This window comes from Bradysia coprophila, unplaced genomic scaffold (assembly GCF_014529535.1).
Source record: "Bradysia coprophila strain Holo2 unplaced genomic scaffold, BU_Bcop_v1 contig_138, whole genome shotgun sequence".
In the NCBI taxonomy this organism is placed as follows: Eukaryota; Metazoa; Arthropoda; class Insecta; order Diptera; family Sciaridae; genus Bradysia; species Bradysia coprophila.
In genome coordinates this window covers 3,195,169-3,207,869 of record NW_023503409.1, presented here as the reverse complement: position 1 = coordinate 3,207,869, position 12,701 = coordinate 3,195,169, and the positions used below count along the sequence as shown (strand labels likewise).

Genomic DNA, 12,701 nt, shown 5'->3' with positions numbered 1-12,701 from the left:
AGTACCGGACTGGCTCGAAAAAGTCCATCGGGGACTCCATGCAACTCAATTTAAAAAGGCCCACAAATTAAAAATTCTCATACAAAAATCCAAAAGGCCCATCGGGAATTCCCCGAATTCACCATATGGCCAGTCCGGGCCTGAGCGTAAGGTTGCAGTAACTTCAGCCCTGACTTAAAATTGTCTCATACGTCAGAAAAATTAAAATAGAGGCGAAAAAAATTAGAATTCTACAGAATTTTTGAGTTAGTCCACTTCAATCAAAATTGAAGCTCAACGAAAGTCGTGCCGCGGTAGGTTCATGGTGTCATGGATAGTAGATGCCACTACCAACGCAACGATACCCATATCTTCCAAGTCTATCATTGTAATTTTTTTTAAACACTCTCCAAAAGTTGGAATTTTTTTCCCCTAAAATAGCTACTGCACCACATACACGAAAATTTTTCGATATTTTTTAAAGGTCAACATATGCGTCCTCAACACCTCTGCCAACCACCATAATTTCACATCAATGCGTTACACATTGTTGGTGATATGCAACAAAAACTATTTTGGTCACCCTCACTCAGTACAATTTTTCATTATTTCTGGCGTGAAAACATAATTACTTCGAGGATTTTTTTTTGTTGCAAATGACTCAGGAGGGTCCCCTGATTCAATTACTGTATACCCTTCAAAAATCGCCGATGGCTTGTTTCCATGTTTCATACAACTTGGTCGAAGTTTTGGCAAATTGACTCTTAAACTGAGGCAAATGAGAAAGCAACTTCAATGCATAGCATTCTATTTCTTTGATTCGACCGTATAAAAGTTTCGGCCGCAAAAATACACTATATATTGTGAGGAGAACATAATTTTTCAACTAAATTTTTCTACAAAATATGCCAAAGTAATTTCCATAATAAAAGTAAAGTCCATCATCAAGAACAGTATACACATCCTTTGAAGCTATCCTGAAAATATTAAATATTTATTCTATACATTTTTGAAAGCATTTCGCATTCTACAAAAAAAAAACAACATCTCAATGTGCTGGAAATCTCTTGGAAAATAAGGTATATCGTAATCGTACACATCGGATCTGAGAAATTTAAAAAACATATCTTTATACCAAGCTTGAATAAGACTTGATAGAAATAACATTTGATTCGTTACTAGCAAAAAAAATAAAATTTAATTTATGCGCGATTTCGTAGTATCTCAACTACTAATCAAAAAATAGCTCGAATGCTTACCAGAATTTTTTTTGAGACGATGAGATTTATCCGAACAGATACGTTTGCTTTCACAAATTAAAATAACTACCTTCCTACGATTGTATAATTTCACAGCAGACAACAGCAGTATACGTTACACTAAATAGGTAAATAATTTATGCTTCGAAACAATTGTGATTGACAAGGGTCCGAAAATATTGAAATTGATCCGAAATTAATTATGCAAATGGTTAAGTATTTATTTTTCGGCAATTTTCGACTATAAAAGAATTATGTGAAATTTAATTTTAATTTGATACGTTGAGAGAGCAAATGCTAATGTACGTTTGGGTAAAAATATGACTGAGGCAGGATACAATGTGAGTGTTTTTTTTAAAGGATTCTGTAACATAGTGTGGATTTTTTTATGTTCAAATAAATGCAAAAAATGGTACATGCCACACCGTGACAGAATCGGGCAGTCGATTTTTCATTTTACCTTATTGACAATAGAGTTCCCTTAATCAATGGTGTGTGTATGAGTACAGCAAGACTGCCGCGCTGTTGAAAATAAAATATCGCGCTATCTCTATTTAAAATTCGACACTATAGCTATTTTACGCGCTATTCGCTTTCTTCAAATAATGCGAATTCACTAAAGATTGGAGAAACTTCTAAGTCAAAAAGTGTGTTAACGATTAGGTTGCATTTGAGTTGAGGATAAGCATATCTATACAACGTTTGTTTAGGTGAAAATGACTCGAAACTGAATTGAAATTTGAAAATAAAAATTATGCCTATGTGTCTCAAGGTGTTGTCGAACTCGGACCACTCGATTATCACTCAAGTATTCTAGCGATCTCACCACCAGAGCGATTTGATTTTTGGCCTCGACAGAATACAGAATTCTTAATTCTTAGAACAACAGAGCTCCATTAATCAGTGCTGTGCTTGAGTACAGTTTTGAAACAATTACCCATATATGAAAGCGAAAGCGATAGCGCGAGAACCAAGTAAAAAGTCACCTTTGCTGTCAGGTAATTGGGATCAATGACATAATTGACAGTGTAATAATAGTAATGTCATTGATTGGGATCGCTATCGCTAAATACGCGCATACGAGCTCCATTCATCAAAGTCAGGCTACAGTTTCACTTATATCAAGGCTTCTTTTGGAAATAGTTATTTATAAAACCGAGTGATAAGTGCTTTTTTATGCATTACATGTGAAGATTATAAAGCCAATAAACATCGTGTGCCTAAAAAAGCATTTATCATCGAGCTGTACACAACGTTTCTCGCAATAAAGGCAACGGAAAGTCCTACTTTTCGTCACTTGTTGCGAAAACAATTTTTTTGCCTTTGTCCAATTTTAGGATTTTTTACATTTCCAAGGTAGCGTGTCTTAAGCCGGGCGTAACATTATACCGGCTTAAAGTTTTTTTAGTAGGAAAAAAATAACAAAAACGAGAAAAATAAATAAAATCCGCTGTCACGAGTTGAGTATTTCAATTTATAAATATTTTTTCCCTATTTTTACAATTTCAAAGGAAATGAAAATGTTATCGTCTTCATTTCCCTTTGAACTGTTCGGCTCACTTGACAGTGAAAGTAGATGTTTTACCCGAATCACAAAATGTATTCTTCATAGCATAAATACGATGTAAATAAAATAGGTTTTGCACGGTTTTTATCATCATATTCGTTTGATTTGTAGTGATTTCTATTGTGTGTCAGTCACTTTGTAACAACTGATTACATTTTATTATTGTTGTGACAGGGTGTCTATAGGACAACATGTGTATACAAAAGCACTAGCTAAAAGACCTAACGTGAAATAGAAATTCAGAAAACTATCTCAGTGAAAGCACAAAATGATAAAAAAGAAAAGAAAAATTTATGATTTCGCAAGGTTATGCGGATAGGACGATTATCAAAGTAAAACCTCACGATATTCTACTAGAATGGTAGGCACATCATAACATTTTGCATATCAAGTTTTTGTCAGTTTCATAGCAATATCTTTTGTTAAATTTCCGTCAACGAAAGATGAAAGAAAGACATGGAGATTCGTAGAACACTGGGAAGAAAGGTACATTGAAATTTTCACTCCAACCGTGAAATAAAGTGGTTCATATTCGCTTAACATTTTATGTGTGTCAGATTTTATGTTAGAATTATTGATTTGTATATTTTTTTGCGTTTACATGTAACTAGAAATTCAATTACGCGTTCTTTTATATACAATGTTTTTTTACAAAGCACATCAATGGATACACTCTGCAAACAACATTTACTGTGAAATCTGAAATACAGCACACTCTTATGTGTTTGCGTTTTGTCTACATCGGAAGCGATAGACAATATTGTATTTGATTTTTTTTTATAAGTTTGCTTTATACGTATATACACTTTTCATGTTTCAAATGTGTCTCAAATTTTATTTGTTCAAAATATTTACTTAGGGCTGTCAGCGATGACATATAAGTTCATGTATAAAGTGAACATGAACGGATAAAAAGAAAAACTTTTTTTTATATAATTCCGAACATCAGATGGCTTGAGGTGGTGGATGGAAGTGATTGTTTTTTGAATTAATAACAAAATTGTTTATTTGGTAATGTGAGTAAAATAAAAAATTACTTCTAGTGACCACAAATCGTGCTATGTCTTTTCAACTAAACTCATGCGCATGTCAATGTTAACATTGATTGATCGTGAATGCTAAAGACATTAATTTGCTGATGTGCACAGTGCGATCTGATTTTATATCGATTTCAATTTTTGAATTGAATCGAAAAGTTATAGAAAACTACGGAAGAGAGTCGGAATGATTGCAGAATCACGAAGATCTTCCGGAAGATCTTTTCACTTTATCAAAATGTCAGTTTAAAAAAATACTAAATAAGTAAAATGTGATGACATAATGATATCATATGAAAGTCAAAAATCCACAATCACCGAAGCGATCCTTCACCATGGTGGCCTTTTTTTTACAATTTTCCCGCAGGTCAAGGTATATTTTAATTCATTATTTTAACTTTGTTTCCAGTTTTTTTAATGTTTCAGTTAATTACTTTTTGTGGGGTCGTATTCCCAAAATTCATCCACTTAGGTGAAATTTGTAATTTCCATTGTTTTTTCTTCATTGTACTGTATGTCCTGTCATGTCATAGCTGTGTGTGTAACTTGCCACATGATGAACATTTATAAACTCCAAACATGTCCCACATTCATCATAGGAAAAATAATATATTTGATTAGGGTAAGATGAAGGTTACATTCTGACATTTTGGTATATTCGATGAATACATTGTGTTTAATTTTCAATTTTGATAAAACTTTCATCTCAAAAGAAAGCTGATGGGGTACATATTGCGAAACATTTTTTTTCTTCATTTTATAAAACTGTTATATAATCAAAAAAGGAGCAAAAAATTGTTTTACAAATGCCGACGAACGTTGACATGAAAAACATTAAAGGTAGCACACAGAAGTATATAATCCGAGTTGTTTATAGTCTTACACTGAGAAAAAATAAAATGAATTCTACGTCAAAAGATGATTAAATGTTGAGCTACAAAGTAGGTATTTTTTCATTCTCAAAGCCGATAATAGAGAAATGCGAGATTTTTTAGATGAAATGATATCAGCTTTCGCCATGTCATTAAACTATCTGTTACTTCTTGTGCTAAAACTATCGCTTAGTCAGCTCCGTAGCGTTTTTTCTTCTCTCATATGCATTTATTTATAACATTTATGTAAATCAAGGATTATTGAATATATTTACCTCTGGGTACCAACACATTTCTACAATGATATATTTATGCTTAAAAAGACATTTGCTGAAATTAAAAGTGGACAGGCTTTTGGAATTTAAGAAAGTTATCAATGAAAACCACCGGCTCAATTATTATAAAAATATTGGCTTTGCATTTTTTCGATGAGTTTATAACAGTTGAGACGGTGTTTTTCCTTGATAAGATTCTTAATTTTTATTTCTGGAAATATATTTTTAGGCTTAAATGAATGATTTGTACTCTGGGTATCCAGAGTTCAATATTTTCTTGCTGCTGCCCTGCAGCTAAGATCTATTACTTCATCATGTTCTGAACGTACATTTTGTGTTGCCATGTGAAATCAATTAGAGTTCATGACTTACTTTCGTCGGCATTATAGTCAACATATTGTGAAACAAGTAAAATCCCATGCAATGTGTGTCATGTACTCCTGCGAGCGTACGAGCGTTAAGACCGACCCAGTGATAAAACGTAGCTCTGTACTTTTCAAACTGAGAAAAAAATGAAAGAAAAGTTTATATAGAAGCCAAGGTCATGGCATGGATATTCCTGCATAGAAAATGCAACGAATATCAAATATAAATATACGAACGTATAATCATTTTGTCTGGAGTAAGTCTATGAGGAAAAGTATTTTCAAACGCGTTAGGAATATAAATTATCCTACATGCTCTCTGTTGTTCGTTGTGTTCCTTACTTTCACTTTTGTTATATATTCGACTGCACGTTTGGGAAAAACTAAGCGATAAACTAGGAAAATTAAACGAAAGCATATACGTTCTTAGTATATGGACAGCAAAGAATTTGGTTTTTTGAATTGGTCTGTGACTCTGCATCTGTTGGGTAACAATTGTGAAAGAAAAAAAGTTTTAATTCTTTTTCTCAAGTTTATGAAGTTAACTGTCAAAAAGTCAGAGAAATGCAGTACAGTTCTTGCAGCTTAGCATTTCTTTGGAAAAATAAAATCTCAAAGAATTTTGACGGCATCTTGGTTAAGCAAAAGATATCTAATTTTTCACCTGAAGTAAAAATAACAGATTTGTGGCTGTTCATAAGAAGTGTTTACGTTCCATCATGGAACTACCATGGACGAAGAAAACGTGATAAAAAGGTCACAAGTTTCGAAATTTAACCTTCTAAGTAATTGATCAACCGTCCTTTGAATATGACATTTATTTTATTCAATTCGATTCTATTTAAGAATCGGTGGTCGATACTAGATGAATCAAAAGAAAGACTGACAGAAAATTCAATTGCATTGTGACATTCTCAACACTAATATCTAACGTCAAAAAACCAAAATAGCGTTCTGTCTGGGTCTACATTTCACAAATTTTTCATTCTGCTAATGAATTTCAAGCACATGAGCTCAACAATTTTGCTTTTACCGTCAACGAGATTCTGTGTATCTAATTAAAATCATAATTTGGAATGTTTCTCCATTTTACTTATGCTAAAAAAATTCTATTGCTGTTACGTACAATATTTTCGGTTCAGTCAGGTGTATCAAAAGTACAGAAATTATACACAGTGTGTCTGTGCATAAAGGCAAAACGTTACCTTTCTGCACAGTTGACCCAATCCCAATTTTTAACGAACCACAAAAAAGAATGTTTTAATTTTTCTAATGTCAGAAAATTTTTATTTTCGTCTCTTCAAGCAGACAAATATACATTCGCATGAATTCAAGTCAAAGAAGAAAAAAAATCATTAATTTTCTTCTCATTTTTATGCTGCTACTTTATTTTGCGAATAAAACGTTATTTTTGGTGAGTTATTTGCTAAAGGCTGAAACATTTTTTTTCCTTTTATTTTTGGTTTATAAATGCACTTTACAAGTATACAAGGTGCACAAACTTTATATATTATATGAGTGTACAGACGTTTTTATAGGAAAATCTTTGACTATTTTTATAAAGCAAAATAGAAATAGAGTAATCACGGTTGGTGAATAAATAAACTACATCGCTTGCACATTACCATCAGCAGAGGATTTATTTTTATTTGATTTCTAATGACAAAATGGTATTTTGTGTGTGCACAGTAACTAAATTTGTGTTCTGCAATAAATTTAATTAAAATCAACTTAAAATCGTCATTTGTAATTATATTACGCTCGATGGGTATAAACGTACGTCGGATTAAAATATATGCTCATTTACATGTTGCTGTGTAGAAATTTACATAAAGAATTTTGCTCATAGAATGTTGTTTGCTTTCTAATTATAAATCGAATTTCATTCGCTCCCATATAATGTTTTCTTTAAAAAAAATCAAATTCACTAAGCGTTTGATTTGGGACTTTGAAATTTTATAAAACTTCGTTTGTTTTATTTACCGAGTTCATATGGTTAATGACGAAAGAAAAGTCTGATAAATCAATTCGACCGGCAGTTTGGTAGCAAAAATTTGATTGAGAGAGTCAATGGAAAATGTGGATATCAATACGTTAGAGAACTCGACTCTAAAACTTAGCACTTTTCGTTTTTCTGCGATTCAAAACAGACTTAACAGGCTAAGCCAACAAAAAAACCATCTTTCAAGTCAACAAATAAAAAAAATTTAAAAAAATGTCAGGAAAAAATTCAAAAATTGATCACGATCATCGGTGTGCATCTAAAGTGCATGGCTCAACTCTGCGCTCAAAGACCAGTACCGAAGAGGAACGAAGAAGGAAGTTGGTAAAATTTAGTACTGTGGCCGAAGTCAAAGAATTGTCGGACGACTCAGGCCATTCAAAATTGGATGCAGTGGCTGTCGACGAAATGCAAGCAGCATCATCAACTAATAGATCCGTTTCATCTTCCACTCTGGTTAATGACAAAGAATCCAAGCGTTCGTTCCACTCAAAAAGACGGAATCACTATAAAAATGAATTTACCAACAGTAGAACCAGTAAGCACTCGGACCAATCTGATTGAATTAGAAACCGATTTAATTTTCTAGAATATATTCAAAATTAATGATAAAATACAAAATCAAAAGGGAAATACAAGTTCGGAAATAAAGAAGCGTTTCAGTTGTATACGTTGTGGGTACAGCACCGCAACAATGAAAAGCAATTTGCGCAGTTAATTTGAGATTTTTTATTTTAGCCTTTTTCAACTTTCTGTGTGTTTTTCATTCAAAAATGTTGTTTGTATGTAGAGAAAAACGGAAAGTTAACATCCATTGTTACATTATGATCTGCTTATGTTGGTAATTCCACAACAAGGGTAGTAAAGTTGATATACCCATGACAATAGATTGAGTTCACACAATAATAAAAGTTTTCATTTACTTACAAACTTTATGTAGGATACTGTTTGAGGGGTTTTTGATACAATTTCCCTTTAGTTGTGTCAGATTAATATGTGTGTACATTAATATAATATGTAGATTGTTGTTCTTATATGATTTGAGCTATTTTGAAACAGTCAACAACTACTACAATATGTTCCGTTTTTGAACAAAGGGGAGTTTTATCATAATTCAAACATACACAAACAAATGAAATCTTAATTCGCGAAGTTTATTTTGTTTAATTTTCCGTTTTAATTCGAGTAAAGTTTTTTTTTATTAAGTTGAGCTGAAATTGAAAACAACACGGATTTTAATTCTTATGATGTGTGTTTAGTGTTTGCTTTCTGTGTCGATGAACCTTAGTTTGGAACCGCTCAGAAATGACTGTTTTCCTACATTGGTGAGACCACTTTCACGTTTTTACTTTACCTTTCTACCATCGTTTTTCAGTTCTGGAAACGATCCCTGGTAAAACTGAAAAGTGTGAGTCATTTATGAACGTCCCCTTCGTAATTTATCAAACGAAAATACATTCAGACATTGATGGAACGAGTGCTTGTGTTTTTGGGTTTAGGTCGACAAGTCGACAAAATTATTAGTCTGGAATGGTCATCCCGCAGATGTATATATACGGTTTGGGATAATATAAAATTAAGAAATTTTGACAGAGGATTAAGAGCATTTTTTTAGCCTCCAGTTTCCGTAGATGCTTATGGTATGTGTATGTAAATTTAATCCATAAATTTTGCAGTACGAGGTGAATAAATATATGGTTATTAACTTTTGGTTGAGCGTTAAAAATGACTTCATTTGCCGATATTTTCATTAAACTGGTACCAGTTTGCCGCAAATAACGGTAGAGTGCTTTAAAATATTTACAAGAATTCCAAAGGTCATTCCAGAAAAAATAATCACTCGAGCATAATTTCCCTAATTTAAATTGCATAATAGCATGGATTCATATCTCTTTGAAATGTTCTAAGGTTTTTCCCATTTTTTTCTGCAATAAAATTTTGTGAAGTGGTTTTTCTGTGGGAAAATCTTTAACAAAAAAACGAACTATTTCAGTGTATATATAAGACAAACTTAGATGCGGGAGCATCAGTATGCATTGTTTTCGTTGCATACTTTTTAAATACATCTGGATATACCTAAGAATGTCGGTATGTAAATATTATATATAAAAGAACTACAAATAATTTTCAAAAAGAAATGATGCTATCTGGTTCACATAGCTGGTCGTTATATACTATTGAAAAGGTAAAACAGGCTTTCTAACGAGCCCCACCCTCATCAAGGTCTGTAAAAGCGCTCAAAAAAAAAATTAAAATCGGAAAGTGTAACACAGCGCTTAGTCGCTCCCCTTTTTAATATAAAGAAGCGTAGAAATATATTTTTCATTCAGGCCGACCAAAAACATCACATTCTTTCTCAGATAGAGATTAGTTACGTCACTTTTCGTTTCCAGTTGTGCATTTCTCCACGTCATCCTTGGACCTGGGTTAAAAACGCATTTTTTTGTATTATACTATTTCGGTTCATTTGTTCACTCACTCGTTCAGCTAAAACTCAAATTCTAAAGCGCAAAAAATTCAAATATATTCCTTATAGTTAAGTTCGCGACCATGGCATTTATGCATTTAAATCAACTTCTAGCCGCACAGATTTTTTTTCGTAAAAGTATCTTCGTAGCATTATAAGTTATTCCCTATACCTTGTGTCCTGGAGACTAACACCACAACATCGTTAGTCACTGGTCCACCAATTTATAGACCTGTAATAAGCTATAAAAACGCTCCAAAATTTTAATTTTAATAAAAATTGTAGCGGTCTGATGGATATGTAGGAACATAACGTTTTTTGTCTCAGTTCGTTCTTTCCAATAAACCCAAGTTTGCTTTCTAATGTTAATACAAACAACCTGACTTAATTTAAAATGTAAAAAAGAGCCACGCTTCATTAGAATATGTTGATGTGGATGTGGAAGCTTCTCATTTTTCGCTCAGTTTGCTTTGTAATGTTGCGGATATAAATCGATCGTTTCGTCAAAACAATTATTAATTCTTGAAAAAATCGAACATCATTGTTAAGTAAACAAAAAGCTAGCTTTTTATTCGAGAAAGTAATTGTTTTTGTTGTATTTTATTAAAAGCTTGGAGTTGTATTTTATTATTTAACTCCCAGTAAATGCTAACAATGATTTTTATTAAATAAATTGTTGCTCAATTAAATATTTGCAACGGAGGGCCCTATAAAAAAAATGGAATTTCGTTCATCCATTAAAAACATTCCGGTGATTCCAGCAGAGAATTTAATTGAATTCATTGTTAACCATTATAAACAATTCAAATTATTTAGATAGCTAATAAATGCGAAAGCAGATTTCACTCGTATATTACATAATAGAACAGAGAATAGAATATCAAATTTGAGTCCTTATGCGAGGAAAATGTTTATAGAATAAATATAGAATTACAATTAGAGAACATTGAAAATCATGTATACAAACATACTACCTCACCCAACGTAACAACATGTAGTCTAAAAGGTATTTTTATTCGTATGTTTCCTTTCTTTGTTAACTCGTAATATTATTTGTTAGAAGGATATTGTATTTCTACCGAGGTTCTGTTACAGTAAATTCTCAAATAAATTGGTATGGAGCTCAACTTAATATTGAATACTTTCAGTATTTTAGTGAAATCATTTAACATAGTCGTTTCGGAAGAGGAAGACCTGGGACTAAGCAAGTAAAACAGAACCGAGATAATTAAATGGGGCTACTAATTTCGCTAGGGAATAGCAAATCTGACCAAGAGATGATTTTTTTTAAATTTATATTGCAACACGGAAAGTTTAAATTTAATTTTTTTTCGTGGAGGATGTCTATTTTTCATGTTTAAAATAACTTATAACCGAGCAGATACGAAGTGAAGTTTGGTAAATTTACTTTGGGTGTGATCAAGTTTAGGATTTTAGAATAAGACCTTACAATCGATTTTCAGAACCAATTCTTCCATAGACCCGTAATATCCTTTAACTGGGTCTGAGGCCAAACTCGGAGTAAAAATATAATTTAGTCAAATTAGTCAGTTAGTACGACAATGACTAGTAAGTATAAAAAACATGGCGAATTAGGCGCAACCTTTTGACTAATATAGTGGTACTATATGGTAAGCTGCATAAACTCAGCTTAAAACTTTCGTAATCAATTTTTCTGGTAACTTTTTACCACATTGAGTTCCTTTTAAATCAGAAAAGTTTATGAAACCCATATACATGAGAACATGAATCCTGATAAAGAAAAATTGTTTTCAAAAACCAAGGCATTTCTCGGGTCAAAGAAATACATATATTTATGTGTCCCTTCCCATACGAAATATGCAAAGTAATCCGCTTACCAAACTTTGGAAAATAATAGCGAGCATGAATGTTGTAAGAGTTGTACAAAATCAAATTACAAAAATAACTTTCTTTCTGGTCAGATTAGGCTTCGGTTATATTTTATGATAATTTGTAGGTTACATTTTTCCAAGCGATTCGTTCATCTTCTTCTTGATGTGGAAAATAAATACTTTTAATGTGCCGTTTCCCATTGACCTGACCAAAGATTAACAATTTTACCGACTCAAAGAACATATAACTATTAACGGACTGTCAGATGATTTAATTGGTTAAACCCAGGGGTTTATATCCAATTTGTGGTCGGATTCAGAAAACATTTTGCTTTAAGTCTCATTAATCTGTTCGTTTATCCTTCCAACAAATCGTTAAATTCAATTACGTTAATATAATAATTTCCAAATTTCTGTTATCAAAAATCAAAAATTTCCGTTAGAAAAGAAAAGTACATAAAAAATATGAAAATACTTACACAATTTCCTTTTACTTTGGTTGCGAATATTGCAAAAAAAGGAGTATCAAAATATTAAAATCCGCTGACAATGAAATTCCAATTATATTTTTTAATCCGCTATTTATCGCGCCGGAAGTTATACACACAATATTTTTAGATATAAAAATCCTTTTCAACTCCGTTTCGTTTATTTATCAAGCGACGTACAAGTTTTGTCTCCAGGAAACACTCATATAAATTATTAGTCACACTTTTTTCTATATCCCCAAAGCTCTTCGGTAAGTACTGAAGGAATACGAGTCGTGGTACCTTAATTGTTTTTTCACTTTATTTTTAATTTGATTTCATGCAAGTTTTATGATGGAAGGATATGTAATAAACCGTTTACGTAAATCGGTAAGACGATTATATCAAGAAAAAATTTAATTAATTTTTTTTTCTTGAAAATGCGGGTATTTTAAATGTTTGAAATACACGGATAGGGATACTTTGGATTATGGCGGAACAAGAAAATTTTAAAAACCCAGCGCTAAGCACGCCCGTATTACTCTGTGACTCGCAGAA

The 12,701-nt window shown here is 32.2% G+C and overlaps 1 protein-coding gene across 3 annotated transcripts in view; it reads right to left on the bottom strand.

Annotated features, from left to right (window-relative positions):
- The window catches only part of LOC119073513 (poly(rC)-binding protein 3), a 92,614-nt gene extending 79,913 nt beyond the window's left edge, over positions 1-12,701 (bottom strand). For 2 of the 3 annotated variants that reach the window (XM_037179034.1, XM_037179035.1), the window contains exon 1: positions 12,156-12,701. The gene's annotated coding sequence lies outside the window, so the exon portion shown is untranslated. The remainder of the gene's footprint in view (positions 1-12,155) is intronic. The other variant, XM_037179040.1, reaches the window with a different exon arrangement.